The 19325-nt window shown below is 39.0% G+C and overlaps 1 protein-coding gene across 3 annotated transcripts in view; it reads left to right on the plus strand.

Moving 5' to 3' along the window:
- Positions 1 to 8435: 8435 nt before the first annotated feature.
- LOC128656390 (choline-phosphate cytidylyltransferase A) overlaps positions 8436 to 19325 on the plus strand; it is a 125630-nt gene continuing 114740 nt past the window's right edge. The window contains exon 1 of one of the 3 annotated variants that reach the window (XM_053710264.1): positions 8436 to 8543. The gene's annotated coding sequence lies outside the window, so the exon portion shown is untranslated. Of the gene's footprint in view, positions 8544 to 17412; positions 17433 to 17771; positions 17898 to 19325 lie in introns of those variants that run through there. The other 2 variants (XM_053710266.1, XM_053710265.1) reach the window with 2 other exon arrangements.

Below are 19325 nucleotides of genomic sequence, written 5' to 3' on the forward strand. Positions count from 1 at the left end.
TCAAAGCTTCTTCCCCAAAAGGAAGATTTCACCTCTCACAATTATCTGCAGACCAGATAAAGAGAGAGGCATTCTTACATTGTGTTCAAGACCTTCTAGTTATGGGAGTGATCCACCCAGTTCCAAAGGAGGAACAGGGGCAAGGCTTCTATTCAAATCTCTTTGTGGTTCCCAGGAAAGAGGGAACCTTCAGACCAATCTTAGATCTCAAGATCCTAAACAAATTTCTCAGGGTCCCATCTTTCAAGATGGAGACTATTCGAACCATCCTACCTATGATCCAGGAGGGTCAATACATGACTACCATGGACTTAAAGGATGCTTATCTTCACATTCCGATACACAAAGATCATCATCGGTTTCTCAGGTTCGCCTTCCTAGACAGGCATTACCAGTTTGTGGCTCTTCCCTTTGAGTTAGCTACGGCACCAAGAATCTTTACGAAGGTTCTGGGGTCACTTCTGGCGGTCCTAAGGCCGCGGGGCATAACAGTAGCCCCTTACTTAGACGACATTCTGATACAGGCGTCGAATTTCCAAATTGCCAAGTCCCATACGGACATTGTTCTGGCATTCCTGAGGTCTCATGGGTGGAAAGTGAACGAAAAGAAGATTTCTCTATCCCCTTCCTGGGAACTCTGATAGATTCTGTAGAAATGAAGATTTACCTGACAGAGGCCAGGTTGTCAAAACTTCTAAATTCCTGCCGTGTTCTTTATTCTACTTCTCGCCCTTCAGTGGCTCAGTGTATGGAAGTAATCGGCTTAATGGTAGCGGCAATGGACATAGTGCCGTTTGCCCGCCTACATCTCAGACCGCTGCAACTCTGCATGCTCAGTCAGTGGAATGGGGATTACACGGATTTGTCCCCTCTACTAAATCTGGATCAAGAGACCAGGGATTCTCTTCTCTGGTGGCTATCTCGGGTCCATCTGTCCAAAGGTATGACCTTCCGCAGGCCAGATTGGACAATAGTAACAACAGATGTCAGCCTTCTGGGCTGGGGTGCAGTCTGAAACTCCCTGAAGGCTCAGGGATCGTGGACTCAGGAGGAAGCACTCCTTCCGATAAACATTCTGGAACTAAGAGCGATATTCAATACTCTTCAGGCTTGGCCTCAGCTAGCTGCGGTCAGGTTCATCAGATTTCAGTCGGACAACATCACGACTGTAGCTTACATCAACCATCGAGGGGGAACAAGGAGTTCCCTAGCAATGTTGGAGGTTTCAAAGATAATCGATGGGCAGAGATTCACTCTTGCCATCTATCAGCTATCCATATCCCAGGAGTAGAGAACTGGGAGGCGGATTTTCTAAGTCGACAGACTTTTCATCCGGGGGAGAGGGAGCTCCATCCGGAAGTATTTGCACAGTTGATTCAACTTTGGGGCAAACCAGAACTGGATCTCATGGCGTCTCGTCAGAACGCCAAGCTTCCTTGTTACGGTTCCAGGTCCAGGGATCCCAAGGCAGCACTGATAGATGCTCTAACAGTGCCTTGGTCCTTCAACCTGGCTTATGTGTTTCCACTGTTTCCTCTGCTCCCTCGTCTGATTGCCAAGATCAAACAGGAGAGAACTTCGGTGATTTTGATAGCACCTGCGTGGCCTCGCAGGACTTGGTATGCAGGTCTGGTGGACATGTCATCCTCTCCACCATGGACTCTGCCTCTGAGACCGGGCCTTCTACTTCAGGGTCCTTTCAACCATCCAAATCTAATTTTTCTGCGTCTGACTGCTTGGAGATTGAACGCTTGATTTTATCAAAGCGTGGTTTCTCCGAGTCGGTCATTGATACCTTAATACAGGTGCGAAAGCCTGTCACCAGGAAAATCTATCATAAGATATGGTGTAAATATCTTCATTGGTGTGAATCCAAGGGTTGCTCATGGAGTAAAGTCAGGATTCCTAGGATATTATCTTTTCTCCAAGAAGGATTGGAGAAGGGTTTATCAGCTAGTTCCTTAAAGGGACAGATTTCTGCTCTGTCTATTCTTTTGCACAAACGTCTGGCTGAGGTTCCAGATGTTCAGGCGTTTTGTCAGGCTCTGGTTAGAATCAAGCCTGTTTTTAAACCTGTTGCTCCGCCATGGAGTTTAAATTTAGTTCTTAAAGTTCTTCAAGGGGTTCCGTTTGAACCCTTGCATTCCATAGATATTAAGCTCTTATCTTGGAAAGTTCTGTTTTTAGTAGCTATCTCCTCGGCTCAAAGAGTTTCGGAGTTATCTGCTTTACAATGTGATTCCCCTTATCTAATTTTCCATGCAGATAAGGTAGTGTTACGTACCAAACCTGGTTTTCTGCCTAAGGTGGTATCTAATAAAAATATCAATCAGGAGATTGTTGTTCCGTCACTGTGTCCTAATCCTTATTCAAAGAAGGAACGTCCATTACACAATCTTGACGTGGTTCGCGCTTTAAAGTTTTATTTACAAGCTACTAAAGATTTTCGTCAAACATCTGCATTGTTTGTTGTCTACTCTGCACAGAGGAGAGGCCAAAAAGCTTCGGCAACTTCTCTATCTTTTTGGCTAAGAAGTATAATCCGCTTAGCTTATGAGACTGCTGGCCAGCAGCCTCCTGAAAGAATTACAGCTCATTCTACTAAAGCGGTAGCTTCCACATGGGCTTTTAAGAATGAGGCTTCTGTTGAACAGATTTGTAAGGCGCGACTTGGTCTTCGCTTCATACTTTTTCTAAATTCTATAAATTTGATACTTTTGCTTCTTCGGAGGCTATTTTTGCGAGAAAGGTCTAACAGGCAGTGGTGCCTTCCGTTTAAGCGCCTGCCTTGTCCCTCCCTTCATCCGTGTCCTATAGCTTTGGTATTGGTATCCCACAAGTAATGGATGATCCGTGGACTGGATACACCTTACAAGAGAAAACAAAATTTATGCTTACCTGATAAATTTATTTCTCTTGTGGTGTATCCAGTCCACGGCCCGCCTTGTCATTTTAAGGCAGGTGTTTTTTATTTTTAAACTACAGTCACCACTGCACCCTATAGTTTCTCCTTTCTCTTGCTTGTCTTCGGTCGAATGACTGGTAGGTGGCAGTTAGGGGAGGAGCTATATAGACAGCTCTGCTGTGGGTGATCCTCTTGCAGCTTCCTGTTGGGAAGGAGAATATCCCACAAGTAATGGATGATCCGTGGACTGGATACACCACAAGAGAAATAAATTTATCAGGTAAGCATAAATTTTGTTTTCTGACAAAAAACACTATTGGGTTGATGAAACTTTCAGGGAATGCATAATTTTATTAAAAAAGGTGAAAGTGGAAGCATACTGTTTCATCTCCTTTGCAAAGGAGTTATCAAAAATCAACCCTTCTACAGAGGCAGCTTAGTCTCATTTGGGGTCTATATCTATGAGAATGTCGCTCATTTGTTAGACAGAAAGTGTGACATTAGCGTTTCCCAAAAAGCAAAGGGCCCTTTGTTCCCTTTCCACAATAGTGTAGGTATCCAGGAATGAGCCTGAGGAAAGGGCCTTGATACTGTATGTCTAATAACTTATCTTCGGATTTCTGAAGTGATTTTTTTCAAGCCCTTCCATACCCGTCTTGGTTAGGAAAGCCACATGTTTCAGGTTGAACTCAGGAGTACCCAGCTCTTTGTTAGTGTGTGATAGCCAAGTAAATTCAGCCAAATGTTTATTGTGGGCCTGCTGCTCAAGTGGTATGCACGGTCACTGTTGGAGAAAAGTATTTATGTAAGCTGCTGGGGTCCACTCCTAGAAGCAGTAGTGTTGTCTATATTTGAGTTGAAAAAGTAGACACTCAGAAGAGTCTAAGATCTCTTCTATTAAGTGGTAAGAAACCATTGCATCTAAGGTTCTGTATCAGAAGGGAGGTCAGGGTAGTAAAGGTCAAAATATTAAGTACGAAGACAATGATTTTGCTTTGAATGGGTCCTCTATAGCCCAAGGTTTTTTATCGCCTTTCAGCTCCTGGGGGGGACTATGTGGCTGCAAAGGAGAATTTTACCTTCTGTGTTTGAGCTGAGGCTAAGAGCACCAAATGTGTTCATCAATATTAGAGGATTCTCTATCAGAGTCTGAAGAAATAGATGCTTCTTCTGATTCTCTGCATCTATGGCTTTATTGATGGCAGGGTCAGATGGGTACATTTTAAGTATATAGAAATATTAATTCTTAAGACAGAGGCCTATAAGAAAATGGTTATAGGAAATATAGGTTCTGATAATGTGGATATTAAACAGTTGTTAAAAAGACCAGCAAAAATCGCCACATCATTTTGTGATAAATGTGAAGTTATTCGAAAATATATTGTAAATAACACCTGGTTGTCTAGTGGATTACAAATTTAGCACAACAGTGGATATATTATGGAGGACCATAGCTCCACAACTAAGTTCAATGTAGATACACGATAGCAGCTAAAAGTCAAAGTGGGTGCATACACCCTAGACCAGGGATGGGGAATCTTGGCACTCCTGATGTTTCAGAACTACATTACCCATGATGCTTAGGCAATTTGAAGTCCAGTTGAGCATCATGGGAAATGAAGTTCTGAAACATCTGGAGGGTCAAGGTTCCCCATCCCTGCCCTAGACAGACAGTGGCAGCAGAAACTAAGGGGAAGACCTCCAAGAAGGGGTAGCTTTAAAAGCGTATTGAATGATATTCCTCTTACTTCCTTTCCTGTTGCCAAATTAGGAGCATATATAAACAAGGAATTCCACATATAAACCAATCACTGTGCATCATGTATCAGGGACAGTGTTTTGTTTTCCACAAAATGCACTTCAGCCTCGCTAATAAAGTGGAATAACTAATAAATGGACATGAAGTCCAATTTTTTTTTTCCCAATTCAGATAGAGCATACAATTTTAAACAACTTTCCAATTTAGTTCTTGTATCTAATTTGATTTGTTCCTTGGTATCCTTTGTTACCTATGTAGGCTCAGGACCTGGGAGCTAGCTGCCGATTAGTGGCTTCACATATATGACTCTTGTTATTGGCTTACTAATGTGTTCAGCTGGCTCCTAGTGGTGCATTTTTGCTTCTTAAAGAAAGGATGCCAAAAGAATTAAGCAAAATTGATAATAGAAGTAAATTGGAAAGTAGTTTACAAATGTATGCACTATCTGAATCATAAAAAAAAACATTTTGGGTTTCATATCCCTTTTAAGAGACACTATAGTGATAAAATGTCATGCTATAATCTGTAAGCAATACTGCAAATCTATGTGATTACACAGTAATTGGTTAATACGTGCAGGACCTTGTTTATATCTGCCCCTAACTGGCCACAGAAAAGGAAGTAAGATCAACATCATTCAAGAGGCTTTTCAAGGGGTTCTACCTGCCTGCAAAACAATTTGTTTTCTAGCAAAATGGTCAAATTCCTCCATCTCAGCTTCACATACCTCCAAGATCCCTCATTTGAAAGAGAATTACCTGTGATCTTGGAAAGCCACAACAAACCCAATTTTTTTTATTTTATTTTAAAGTCAAAACTTAACGCATGGAGTTTTGCTGGGGAATGGGACATTATTGGCTCAATAAAAATAAAATATATCTGTTATGTCTTGAGATCCCTAATGATGTTTATTATATAGTAGACAAGTCCATTAAATATATATTATGCCTGTATAACCATGTGATCACCTTGCAAGAAAAAAAACAAACTTTTATTTATGTACATAAAGTGTAGATTAATAAGCGCAGGGTAAAAACACCAAACTCCTGAAATACCTAAAAAGTCCCTAACATAGGTGTGTAAAATAGACAGAAAATATCGTTTAAACAGGAGCGCTATAGCTAAAGGTGTAGACTAAAGTGAAAGGTAGTTAATAAACAAACTGATAAATTTACGTAGTAGTGGGACACATAAATACGTGTCAAGTCATAAAATGTGATGAGAGATATATCAATAGTGTAAAATGCTTAGTGATAAAGTGATTCGTGCATACTATAAATAGCCAAAAAGTTAAATAAATAAGTGACAAACTTAGTGTTATTAGCAAGGCTCTGCCTAAAGTTTAATGCAGCAAAAAAGAAAACAAATGTCAACGTTAAAAACACAGTAAACTAAAAACGGACGTCTCCGTATATAAAAAAAGGGGTTGCCAACACACCAAAACCAGTAGTAAAATGTCTATCCTTATGGCCAAAAGTATTTGAACAGTCCAGATAAGAGTTATTATGTAGATAGACGATGCAGGCTTAACCCCAAACAATGCGGCTCTCAATACTGGGAAAAAGAAAATTGCAAATTACTGCCGTAGCGGAAGTGACGTTACCTATATGGGCGCTGGCCTGGCTGAGCACTCCGATTGGTCCCTGTGCGATCGCTCTCAGGTTTCAGCTGCTTGGTTCTGCGAAGACAAAGTATCCGCTCTTTAAGTGCCCAAAGCACGCAGGATACTATTGCGAGGTGCTGTGTAATGTGTACAGCTGTTAGAGTTGGTATAAAGTCCAGTATTCCCACCTTCAATTAGGCTGGTAATTTCAGTGCATAGACAAGCACCAGGATAATGCGAAATTCAGAGTTTCACAGATGGCAAACGGCATCAATCTGTGACAGCAACTGTTGGCTGTAAAATCCTCTTTAAAGTTAGATAATAGCAACAAACATCAACGCGTTTCTCCCTCTACAGGGCTTTCTCAAGAGAAAGCCCTGTAGAGGGAGAAACGCGTTGATGTTTGTATATATCATATATATATATATATATATATAATATATATATAATATAATATATATATAATATAATATATATATAATATAATATATATAATATAATATATATATATATATAATATATATATTAATATATATATATATATATATATATATATATAATATATATACAGGTAGCCCTCAGTTTACGCCGGGGTTAGGTTCCAGAAGGAATGGTTGTAAATCGAAACCGTTGTAAATTGAAACCTAGTTTATAATGTAAGTCAATGGGAAGGGAGGGAGATAGGTTCCAGGCCCCTCTCAAAATTGTCATAAGTAACACCTAATACATTCTTTTTAAAGCTTTGAAATGAAGACTTTAAATTCTAAACAGCATTATAAACCTAATAAAATAATCACACAACACAGACTTCACTTGCATTTTTTAGCAAACAGTTCTTTCTATGCATTCCAATCTGGACTGATTTATAGACAGGAAGATCTTGTTCCTTTGAAATCTGCTTGATAGCTCAGGTCTGTTTAAACTGATTAATTTTAGCTTGCTTGGCTTTGCTGCAAAACAAGCGGACAGCTCCACCTACTGGCTATTTTAATAAATGCACTGCTTCTCAATGCTTTTCAATAGCAGTCACATGACTTGAAAAAAAGGTTGTTATTCTGAAACGGTGTAAATTGAACCGTTGTAAAATGAGGGCCACCTGTATATATAATATAAAAATTGATTTTATAATAAATTTGATGCAGCGAGAAGCCATGCCCCAAACCACGCCCCCAACCCCCCCCTCCACGCCCACTTAAAAAGTGTCCAGGAATTTTCTGGGCAAAAGGTGGCAACCCTAGATGCAGATCCAGACATCCCAACCTGCAAAAACTCATTTTAGGGAGGTGGCTACTGAGCCGCCACCCCCCCCCTCCCAGTTATATATTGGACACCTTGAAACCCTAAATAAGAAGATAGGGACTTATCATTAAAGTAGCTTCCCACTAAAGTCACAATTAAAAAAAAAAAGTAGCTTTATTGCACAACCACATACAACAAACCTATTTTCCAGTGATCGTACGCATGTTGAATGCTCAAAAATGATAGAATATGAAGTTTAATTATGTGCAGTAAATAAGGTAGTATTTGTGTTATATTAAAATCAGTGGGGGCTTTTTGGTTACTGGTGCATGCTTTGAGGGATCTATAACGTCCCAGCAACTAAAGGCATTCCTTAAAGAAACACTTTTCCGGATTTGGGCCACATTGCATCATGGTACTTGGAGTTTCATGGAGATTGCATTCCATTTGCTGGCATCAGGGAGCCACTGTTACCATCAGGGAGACTCCCTGAACTTCAGGGAGACTTGGGATGTCTGCAGATCCTTCAACTCAACATAGAGAGCATGTAATTGTGAAACTATAATAGCCCTTTAAATTACAAGAACCGACACATTGTAAAGTTTTTTAATGATGCATAATTAAACACTTTACGGGGAATAACATTTTGATTTTAACATCTCTGTAAAACTAAAGGTAAAATTAGAACTGCCAAATATGTGCAATATACAAGACATTTAAATAATTATATTTCCTTTGCTGTTTTAACAAATAACAAAACTTACTATAGAAGGTAAAGACTAGCATTGACAGTAATATGTAATGCATTTAGAGAACAAAGTGTATATTACTGCTTCTAGTGCTCGACACGGCTTCAAAAACATTAGCTAGTGCTACTTCAATTACAGTAGCCGGAACCTTTGCAGATTGCCTCAGCTTTCCACTGACTAGTTCATGACATGCACCAATCCCTGTGTTGGTCATGAGCTGTACTTCCGGGCGGTGCTGTCAGACTGACACGGAGTAACCCCGCCCGGAAACCGGACACGGAGGCTAAGGTGAGTTGGAGGGGCTACCACTCTAATGCCAATGGGTTTGGGAACATGTGTATGTTTTTAATGCCCCGTTCAGTAGCAGACACCCATGTGTGTCTGTGTATCAGTTTCTCTATAATACCTAATGTGATATAGCACAGGATAAATATCAGAATTAGTGTACATGGAATGTTGGGTGCAGTGTATTCTTACCACTCCCTTGACTGCCTCTGCTGCATTCCTTTGCAGTTTCTTGTTGGTCTTTTTACTCGTGTTCTGCGTCTCTAGTTCTTTAAATGATAGTATATGCTATTTACCATTGTACCTTTTTATTATTTGTCTAATTACCCAGGTTTGTATATATATCTTCTTAAAAGTTAATGTCTCTTCTGATAATATATATCAATTACTTTCTTTTGTAATCCTGTGTCAAATTATTTACATTCTTGTGTTTTGTCTAAATATTTATTTTATGTTTTAAGATTCTAATGAATCTCCAGTAAGTAGAGTTTATCCATTTTCTATTTGTTATTCTGTATTGCACATCAATATCTTTATTTAATAAATTAGATAGGCACAGTAACATGAAATCCAGTATGGTCTAATCAGAATGTTAAATAGAGATATGATTTTGAGGTAAACTCCAAATATTTTTCAGTTAATGTTACATAGTTCCTTTTAATACCTGCCTGCATTCTTCTCAAAGCACATTGCAAGATCTATTTTAGCACCCTACTTGGTGCATGTTTATGTGGTTCCTTAGTCACCCGTTGCTCAGAGCCTTTTTTAACATTTGAGTAGACAAGTGGTATAGCCAGGTGCCAACCACCTGTCTTATTTTCTCTTATTATAAGAGTGTGTTCCCCACATGAAAGAACATTTGGGGGTTTCCTGTCCCTTTTATTTTCTCATAAAGTTTTTAATATCTGGTCTGTGTTATATTAGGGACACCAGTGAGGTTCTCTGTGACCATATACTTTTTTTGCAGGAGTCTATAGCCTCCCATACGGCCATGTGAGTGATTCTTTCTGAATTCCTACATATTTTTTCCCCGCTGATGCAGACTACTGCCAGTCTCTAGTGCAGGTTATGAATGCACTTTATAGGTTGTATTTCTGGTGGGACGTAAAACCTAATGAAAAAATAAATCTATATTCTTTTGCATATATTTGAGCTACTTTGTTGGAAGAAAGAAATGGGAAGTTTGAAACTAGCATTCAATATATGTTTGCACACGTCCTATCCTGTCATATAGCTAACTGGCTGATAATAACTCCTACTGCATGTTTTACAGATAGAAGCACACCATAGTTTTGACTTTTGGGGTTAACAAATCTTTTTGATTGCATGAAGGGCTCTCAGCCAAATGTTACACTACAGAGTCCTGCAACTATTTGGTGGCAGCTGTCCCAGTAAAGAGTAGCAGAATATGTCACTAGTAGAGACAGATTATGCAATATAAGGAGTGTTGGGCAAGATTTAAATAAATTAAAATAGAGAAGACAAACTTTTGCTTTGGTGTATCCATCTGACAGTATGGGCAGCACATATATTAATAATAAAGAAACAGCCAAGCACAGGTATTCATTGTGGCGTGATTAATGTAATTCAGGTGTAGGTACAGTGAGCAAAGTGTCAACATTTAGTTTTTCTATAAATTTGATGGGGACATATGAGTATTTTATTGCAAGCTATCTTCTATTCTGAAGAACCTACAATTTTAAATGATAATTTGTTTGTTGCTTTCCATTGACCTGAGGTAAAATTACCTTCTTTTCACAAGCAAGCTTGTTTAGAGTGATTGGGAATTAGCTAACATTACATATGCTGTCATATATCATGATTACATGTGTGTGTGTGTGTTAATAAATATATATATATATATATATATATATATATATATATATAACTATATAGATAGATATCCAAACAGGTGCACTCACTGTGACATAAGGCATCCGCCGGGGTGCTGCGTAGAAAACATATAGCAATATCCGTTCAACCCCTAGAGGTAGAGAAACGCTTCACTCTCCGGTCTTATTCAAAAATCCTTTATTAGGTATCCAGCATCAAATGACAAATCTCCCAAACGTTTCGATACCAATTGGTATCTTTATCAATGGGTAATCAGAACATATCTATCCCAAAAGAAGGTTCCTAATACTAACCACAAACCACTCACCTATATACACCTGTAAAGCGTCCCTGTCACTTCCGGTGTATCAGAAGCCGCCCCACCACGCGCATGCGTCCAGGAGTTAGCCAACCGCATGGCTAATTAGCATATTCAGTCACGTAATGACGTTTGCGCTCCATCCGCGCATAGTTACTCCTGCTAATGCGCATGTCCGGGTGGCTGGAGTTCCGATGACACCGGACTAACTATTACAAGTATAACTACTCTAAAGTGTAAAAAAACTAACTATACCAAACTAAAATCTATAAAAATATTATAACTACCTGAGTTCTCAAAACAGACTTTGTTCCTTATATTTATAACATCCTAATGTATTAATAAGATACTTTTCTACGCAGCACCCCGGCGGATGCCTTATGTCACAGTGAGTGCACCTGTTTGGATATCTGTACATTGTTAATTTGGTTTGCACCCTGCGCATTGTGAATTCTGTTTGACTGAATATAAGTGACTATGGTTACTACTATCAACTATATTACTACTAATGCTTAATATATCCCTGTGAAGTGCCGTTTCTTCACTTGCAGCTATACTGACTTTAAGTGTACTGCTGTGTTTGTTTTTAAATCACATGGTGTTGTGAATATTACCTGAGTTTTTTCAGTAGACCGGTTAACCTATTAAGGACAGGCTGATTTTATAGCGGATATAATTACTTGATCAACCAACATGGAAGTCAGTGGATCTGCTGCTACTGACACTCCTAATATTGGTGATGATACTGTCAATAGGGAATCCTTTATATTTACAGAAGCAGATGCAGAGCGCATCCTTGCAAATACAGACTTGCGTGAATTGAGAGGGGGGACACCTCTAGATGTTTATCACAAATTGTTGAATTTACAGAAAAGAGAGGTAGATCACCATCTACATACTGTGTACTTGTCTAATTACCATCGTAATAAAAATATACCACGTGGTTTTCGTATTAAGAATACACCCACGATAGGTAGGGCCAACCCTGAATTCTGTAGGAAGTGGTGCTCAATCTTAAACAAGTGCTCATATGACCTCATTTTATTGGTGATTGAGGAATCCAATAGATTATTACATTTAATTAGAGTGGAAATCAATGAGGTTAAAGAGATGAGCTACCAGATCCTAACGGAAGATACAGGGGAAGATTGGGTTAACAAATTACAAGGACAAGTTAACAAATATAAAAATGATTTGTTAACTTTTAAGAATAACAAATTAATTACTGTAGAGACTGATTACAGGGAGAGAAGAGTGTATAGGTGGCTCTATGGAAAAGAGGACAATAGACCACAATTTAGACGTAGGAGACGCTTTAATAATAGAAACATTGCTGACACTGTTGACAGTAGTGGAGGTGATTCATCTGGGCCAGATAATGATGAGACCAACCCAAATGGTAATACTGGTCACCCTTTAGGTGGGGTAAGCACCAGATCTTCCAAAAAACCTCCGCTTCCAGCAAAGCAAAACGAGCAAGACCGCACACGAGGAGGGGAGGATTCAAAGAAAAAAACAGGCAAGAAAAAGTAGATATTATCTACAATCCCCAAGGCAGAACATAGAGTGATCTGAGATGTCATCGCAGAAAATGCAGCATGTCTGCAGAAAGAACAGGAACTGTTAGCACTTTAACTTTTCAGTGCTGCTCCACATTAGGCTGTTCTTTTTAACTAGAGCTGTTCTCTGGCTGCATTGTATAAGTTTTCCTTAACAGTGCATCCAGAGCAAAGTGTTGTTTGAAGACCATCAAATATGCAGTAGTGCTGCAAAGCAGCAGTGCATTGATTGTTGTCTGGCTCTGAGATTTTTGCAAGCTCGTTCCCTAGCTTTTCACTGTCTTCAAAGCTTTTTTTCTCTGAATGTAAGATGTTCGTATGAGCAATGCACCTTTTTATTACTACATTTCTATGTTAGACTAAGAAAAAAGGAAAAAAAATAATTCAAGAGACATTTTACAATTACTTTTTTTTGTCTGCAGCTAATTTGCAATGCAATTTTCAACTACTGCACTAGATTATACAACTTTAAATATTGCTTTATTCTCCAGTTAACCAACACATTGCAATTGATCTGGTGCTTTAATGTAACTGACAAATTTACAATTCTATTTTATTTAAAAATGACCTGCAGAAAAATTTTCACTAAAAAAATCTCATCGCAGAAAGTGAAAAAAAGTTCTGTCTCTGGGTCTACAATTTAAGTGATAGAGCTCTTAGTATAGATGAGAAAAGTTTGCTAAATAAAGGCCTGTCCTTTGTCCCCACTCCAGCTGTGGACAAATTTAAAATGAATGTTGAAACTTACAAACTGCAGAGACAACTTAGGATCAAGGATTTTTTTAAAAATAGTGAACAAACTACAGTCAGCAAGTTCAAAAGTCAGAGCAAGTTTGATCCAATCAACTTAAACCCTTCTATCCGTAGATTTTCACGCATGATTAATGATACGTGTGAACGAGCAAAAGTGGAAAATTTGTTCCCTAACCTCACTAAAGGGGAAAAGGAGGCTCTAAAGAGTTTAAAGAATGATAACACGATCATTATTCATGCGGCGGATAAAGGAGGCTCTATAGTGGTTCAAAACTATGTTGACTATAGAGAGGAAGCCTATAGACAGCTGACTGATAATCGCATCTATTGTAAACTAAGAGGAAATCCAATAAATACATTTAAGAAGGAATTGGATCTTATATTGAAATGTGGGCTAGAATCAGGTATGATTGATGAAAATGAATTTGAATATATGACTACTGCATTTCCGGTTATTCCGGTATTATATCTATTGCCCAAAGTACACAAGACTCTGATTAAACCTCCTGGCAGACCTATTGTGTCTGCCAGGGATTCTTTGTGTTCTAATGTGGCCATTTTTATAGATCATCACCTGCAGCCAGTTGTAAAGGAGTCATATTCCTTTATACTGGATTCTCCCTCACTCATTCGGAGGTTACTTGCTTGGAATGACCTTGGCCCAGATGACTTACTTGTTACAATGGATGTTGACAGCTTGTACACTGTCATCCCTCATGATGGTGGTGTACAGGCAGTCAGATCCATGTTAAGTGAATCATTGGCGTATGCGGGACCACCCATTGAGTTCCTATTGGAACTATTGAGATTTTGTCTAGAAAAAAACTTTTTCAAATTTGAGAAGGAGTTCTTCTTACAAATATCAGGAACTGCAATGGGTTCAAACATGGCTCCCGCATACGCCAATCTGTATATGTCTTGGTATGAGACTATGGTCATGCGGATTCGCACAGTTGATAAAATTAAACTGTACGTCAGATATATTGACGATGTGTTTTTGGTATGGCGAGGGTCAGAGGAAACCCTAGAACAGTGGGTTGACAGCTTAAACCAGCTTGAGTCAACTATTCGATTTAAGGTTGCCCATAACAGGGTGAGCATACCATTTCTAGATTTAAATGTATCTGTCTATACAGAAGATGATTGTTACAAATTCTCTACCTCCTTGTATTCAAAACCGACGGATAGAAACTCATTGTTGCTATCCACAAGTTTTCACCCTAAGCATCAAAAAAAGAGTGTGGTCTCCTCTCAACTCACGCGGGTGGCCCGCAATAACACATTAAGAGAGACTAGAAAAATACAGGAGGATGAAATGATTATGGAGGATGAAATGATTATGAAATTGGAGCAACGCAATTTCTTTGCTACAACCACATGATCCTACTGATAAGGTGGAAAACAATAGCGATATCATTAACTTTGTAACCACGTTCAACCCCGTGTCCAAGATATTGTCTGAGTCTGTCAAGAAGAACTGGGACATTATTAATACTGACAAATCACTACCATTCCTGCACACATCAGCCCCACGGATGCTTATAAGAGAGCACCCAATTTGAAGGATCTACTGGTCCATAATGACCCTGTGAAGTGCTATGAAAAAAGTACATGGCTGGATAACAGGAAAAAAGTTGGCTGCTATAGATGTGGGGATTGCACTATGTGCAATAGTATGCTAACAGGGATGTTCTTTCACCACCCACATACTGGGAGAAAATACAAGATTTTGCACAGATTGTCATGTATGAGTACGTATGTTGTATACATACTAATGTGTCCATGTTCGCTGGTCTATGTGGGGAAGACCTACATTTCGTGAGAGGATGGCCAATCATCGCCATGCGATTAGACAAGCGATAGACAAGAAAACATCTGATCAACCGGTTGCCAGACATTTTCTCCAAGCTGGGCACACAGCGGCTAGTTTAAGGACTATGCTTATTGATCATGTGCCCCCCTTACGAAGGGGAGGAGATAGGAACACGAAACTACTCCAAGTTGAGACCTCCTGGATTTATCGTCTGGACACAGTGGCTCCTAAGGGTCTGAATGTACAGATGGACTTTGGTGTCTTCCTTTAAGTGAAATGTCCATGATTTATCAGTCTAGGTCATCAACATCTAGGAAGATAGACTGGTCCAGAATATATGTGTTCACAAAGTCTCTGAAAGTATGGTGTTCAGTGTATTGCGGTGGCCATAACAAAGTTTCTTACTGCACTCCAATTGGCATAGAAGCTATATGTTTTATTGATAATTGTAATATAACATACTTTATCTAGTAAATAGACATTTTGGAGATTATGGATAGGATAATAAAGGGGCAGTGATTAGCTTAGCAAACTGTATATAAAGATGCAAAGTATCTTATTAATACATTAGGATGTTATAAATATAAGGAACAAAGTCTGTTTTGAGAACTCAGGTAGTTATAATATTTTTATAGATTTTAATTTGGTATAGTTAGTTTTTTTACACTTTAGAGTAGTTATACTTGTAATAGTTAGTCCGGTGTCATCGGAACTCCAGCCACCCGGACATGCGCATTAGCAGGAGTAACTATGCGCGGTTGGAGCGCAAACGTCATTACGTGACTGAATATGCTAATTAGCCATGCGGTTGGCTAACTCCTGGACCCATGCGCGTGGTGGGGCGGCTTCTGATACACCGGAAGTGACAGGGACGCTTTACAGGTGTATATAGGTGAGTGGTTTGTGGTTAGTATTAGGAACCTTCTTTTGGGATAGATATGTTCTGATTACCCATTGATAAAGATACCAATTGGTATCGAAACGTTTGGGAGATTTGTCATTTGATGCTGGATACCTAATAAAGGATTTTTGAATAAGACCGGAGAGTGAAGCGTTTCTCTACCTCTAGGGGTTGAACGGATATTGAGAGATAGATATATATATATATATATATATATATATATATAGTATTGTGGATGCACTCTCACCATCCAACTGCAACTGCCAGGGTGCTATAGAAAGTTAGTACAAAAGTTGTCTGTATAAAGTCCACTAAGTGCTTTATACAGAGAACTTATATATATAATTTCAAGTCAGCGGCCTAGATGCAAGAATGTATATGTATATTATGTACAAAGCAAAATTCTATACTGCCTTTGGACAAAATGGTGTTAATTTATGAAGTTCAATTTCAAATTAATCTTCAGTAACGGGAATTTCAGAAAAAAATGTGTGCACGGTATAAGAGAATTTATAGTATTTTTGCTATCACTCCATTATTTTATTTTTTTAGTAGACAACCCAAGGTATTAATCTAGGCCAGTTTTGGTATATTTCATGCCACCATTTCGTCATCAAATGCGATCATATTTTTAAAAAAAAAAAAATCATTAACTTTTTCACAAACTTTTTATTTCTCACTAAAATTATTTACACATAACTTGTGCAGTCATAAGACAAAAGGATGTAAAAGCTTCGCTGGGACCCCCTTTGTTCAGAAATAGCAGCCGCGCACCACACTTCTGTTTTTTCCAGCATTGAAGGGGTTAATCGGATAGCTTGTAAGGTTAACGTTAGCTGTAGTGTAGAGATTACCCTCCCACCTCCTGATCTCTACCTGATCCCTCCCAAACAGCTCTCTTCCCTCCCTCTCTTCCCCCACTAGTCACCACCATCTGAGCCCCTTAATGACCCTGTACGTCACTGGTCTTTCTTTGGGGGGGTGCCATTTTCAATAGCGGTATTATAGCCACACAATCCCTTAATGACCAGCGACATACAGACAGTCTGCCAGTATGCAGTTTTAGGGCATTTTTTTCCACTGTAGGGATTCCTATTAACCCCCCCCACACACACACACACACACACCTACCTCCCTGATCCCTCCCAAACAGCTCTCTAACCGTCCCCCTCTCACTATAAGCTGCCATCTTAGGTGCCTGCAGCTGTCTGCCAGTAGTCAGTTTATAATATTTCTCTTAATTTTTTAAAATTATTTATTAATAAGAATGCTTTCTATTTTGCTGCGACCCCCCCCAATTATTGTCATCAGGGAACAATCCCCACCCCATTATACCAAATCTTTTTTCTTTAGTGCTCATAATCTTTTAATGGAAAAAATGACTCTTTGTATATCAATTTATGTCAAGGCAAGATCCATGTTTCAGTAGACTAGGGAGTCAAGGAATGGTGACATTTAAGAGCTTGGCTCAAGATTTGTCAAATATGTATTATATATCTTTTTCATTAAATAAAGTGTACAGCACACACTGTACAATCTGATTATTAATCACATTACCCTATTTCCAATACTGCCCTTTGAGCTTCACTGTATCTGTAGATTAGTACTGGCCAAAGTCCAGACAGTGCGATTTATCTGCAGGACACGTACCAGCTGGATATTTCTGCAGTGGGCTAGGATTTCACATATAGCCTTTCTTAGGAGATCTGATCAGGTCAGTCTATATTGTCCATTTTTATATTATAGCTAAATGCTGTCATAAAATGTATACTATAAAAAGTCCATTTTACAGTTTAGTTACGTGGAACAGGTTGCTCCTAGATGAGATTAAATGACAGTGTTGCAAATAATTTAACAGTGTGTTTCTTGCTTTTCCATGAGCTGAATTAGTCACTTAAAATCATTTTGTACGTCACATTTGTTATTTCTGTATTGTGATAATGCTTCACAATTGCATTTCTTTGCAAAAGGTGCGGTTTCAAGCATTGCTTTAGGGGGTAGGCTCTGATCAGTGTATAAAAACTGAGTTTAGTTAGTGGTCATAATATTATACATGAAATGTCTAGACCTCATATGACAGATTAATAATGCAGTGCTAGTTGCTGGCTGGCTGCACAGGCTTTGAGGAGGGAGAGTTGGAAAGAACCAGAGGAATGCTAGAAGAGAGGAAAAATGCCAGGTAAGACAAGAATGGAGAGATGGGAGTGAAAAGGGGAGAGATATTTAGTCATTTGAAACTAACACAGAATAATAACACAACATTCAGAGAAAATGTGTTTTTAAAAATGTTAGCTTTAAGTCTTTTAGCCATGACTTTAAAGGGAAATACAATCCAAAACATTTTTTTCATAATACAGAGAGATCATGCAATTTGAAACAACTTTTTAATTTACTCCTAATATCTAATTAGTTTTGTTCTCTTGGTATCTTTTGTTGAAAAGCATACTTAGGCTTGGTGGCTGCGGATATATGCCTCATGCTATTGGCTCATCCATGTGCATTGCTGTTCAATAAGAAATACCAAGAGAATGAAGCTAATTAGACAGTTGAAGTAAATTGAAAAGTTGTTTAAAATAGTATTTCTTTCTAATGACACGGTAAGTCCACGGATCATCATCATAATTACTATTGAGAATATCACTCCTGACCAGCAGGAGGAGGAAGCTGTTAAATACCACTCCATTACCCACAACCCCCATTCATTCTCTTTGCTTGTATCAGTTGCAAGGAGGGGTAAAGTTAGGTGTCTGATTCTTCAATCAAGACTTTGTTATTTTTAAAGCAGAACAGGGTTGTTCTGATCTTTTCTGGGGTTTAGCAGTAGTGCACTTCAGTCTCTTAAGTAGAGCAGTGGTGGCTTTTAAGCTTTTGGGAACTTGGGGGGTATAATCCCCTCTGTGCCTCCCAGGTTGTTATTGCTGCCCTTTTGGTAAAAGACTTTGTAGGTTTACTTGGACTTTTTTTCTGTATCCGGTCCATGTTAGGAGGGAACCCTTTCAAACCTATTGAGCTGCCCTGTGGTAAGTGCTACTTTTATTTTTCTGATGGGTCAGAAAGGTTTTGGCACTTATGAGGTTAATTTGGGATATCAATCCTGCTTTTTTCTTATGGCAGTATTTTTTTTTTATGTGGGGCACTGTGAGAGGATGGCTCTGTTAGGAGTGTTTTTTTAGCTCTCCTTATTTTGGCTAGTGATCGTTTTATTGGAGTTCTTAATGTAGGTTCATTTATTTTCTATTAGCATCAGTCCTGTTTAGCATTTATTTGTGCAGTTTCTATGATGTGCTTTTCTAAGTGATGCCTAGTGGGGTGCCACATAACGGCTTGTGTTGGAATGTGTCACGTTCTTTCTGTTCCTCCCGGTGTAATGATTAATGACGGTCGGGAGGTGGTTGTATACGGCCACGATGGGCGGAGCTTATTCGGTGCGACTTTTGCGCCCTTTTTATTTTTTCATTTCTGAGTGTAGGAAGTGATGCGTTGTCGGCTCCTGTTCCGGTGTGTGTTAGGCAGAACGGAGAGCGGTTGCTGACAGTGGGGTGTCCGGATTGTCTTTGGCTACGTTTTGTATTGTTCTGGTCCATGGGAGGTTAGATAAGCACCTCAG

The sequence above is a fragment of the Bombina bombina genome, chromosome 4, assembly GCF_027579735.1.
Source record: "Bombina bombina isolate aBomBom1 chromosome 4, aBomBom1.pri, whole genome shotgun sequence".
In the NCBI taxonomy this organism is placed as follows: domain Eukaryota; kingdom Metazoa; phylum Chordata; class Amphibia; order Anura; family Bombinatoridae; genus Bombina; species Bombina bombina.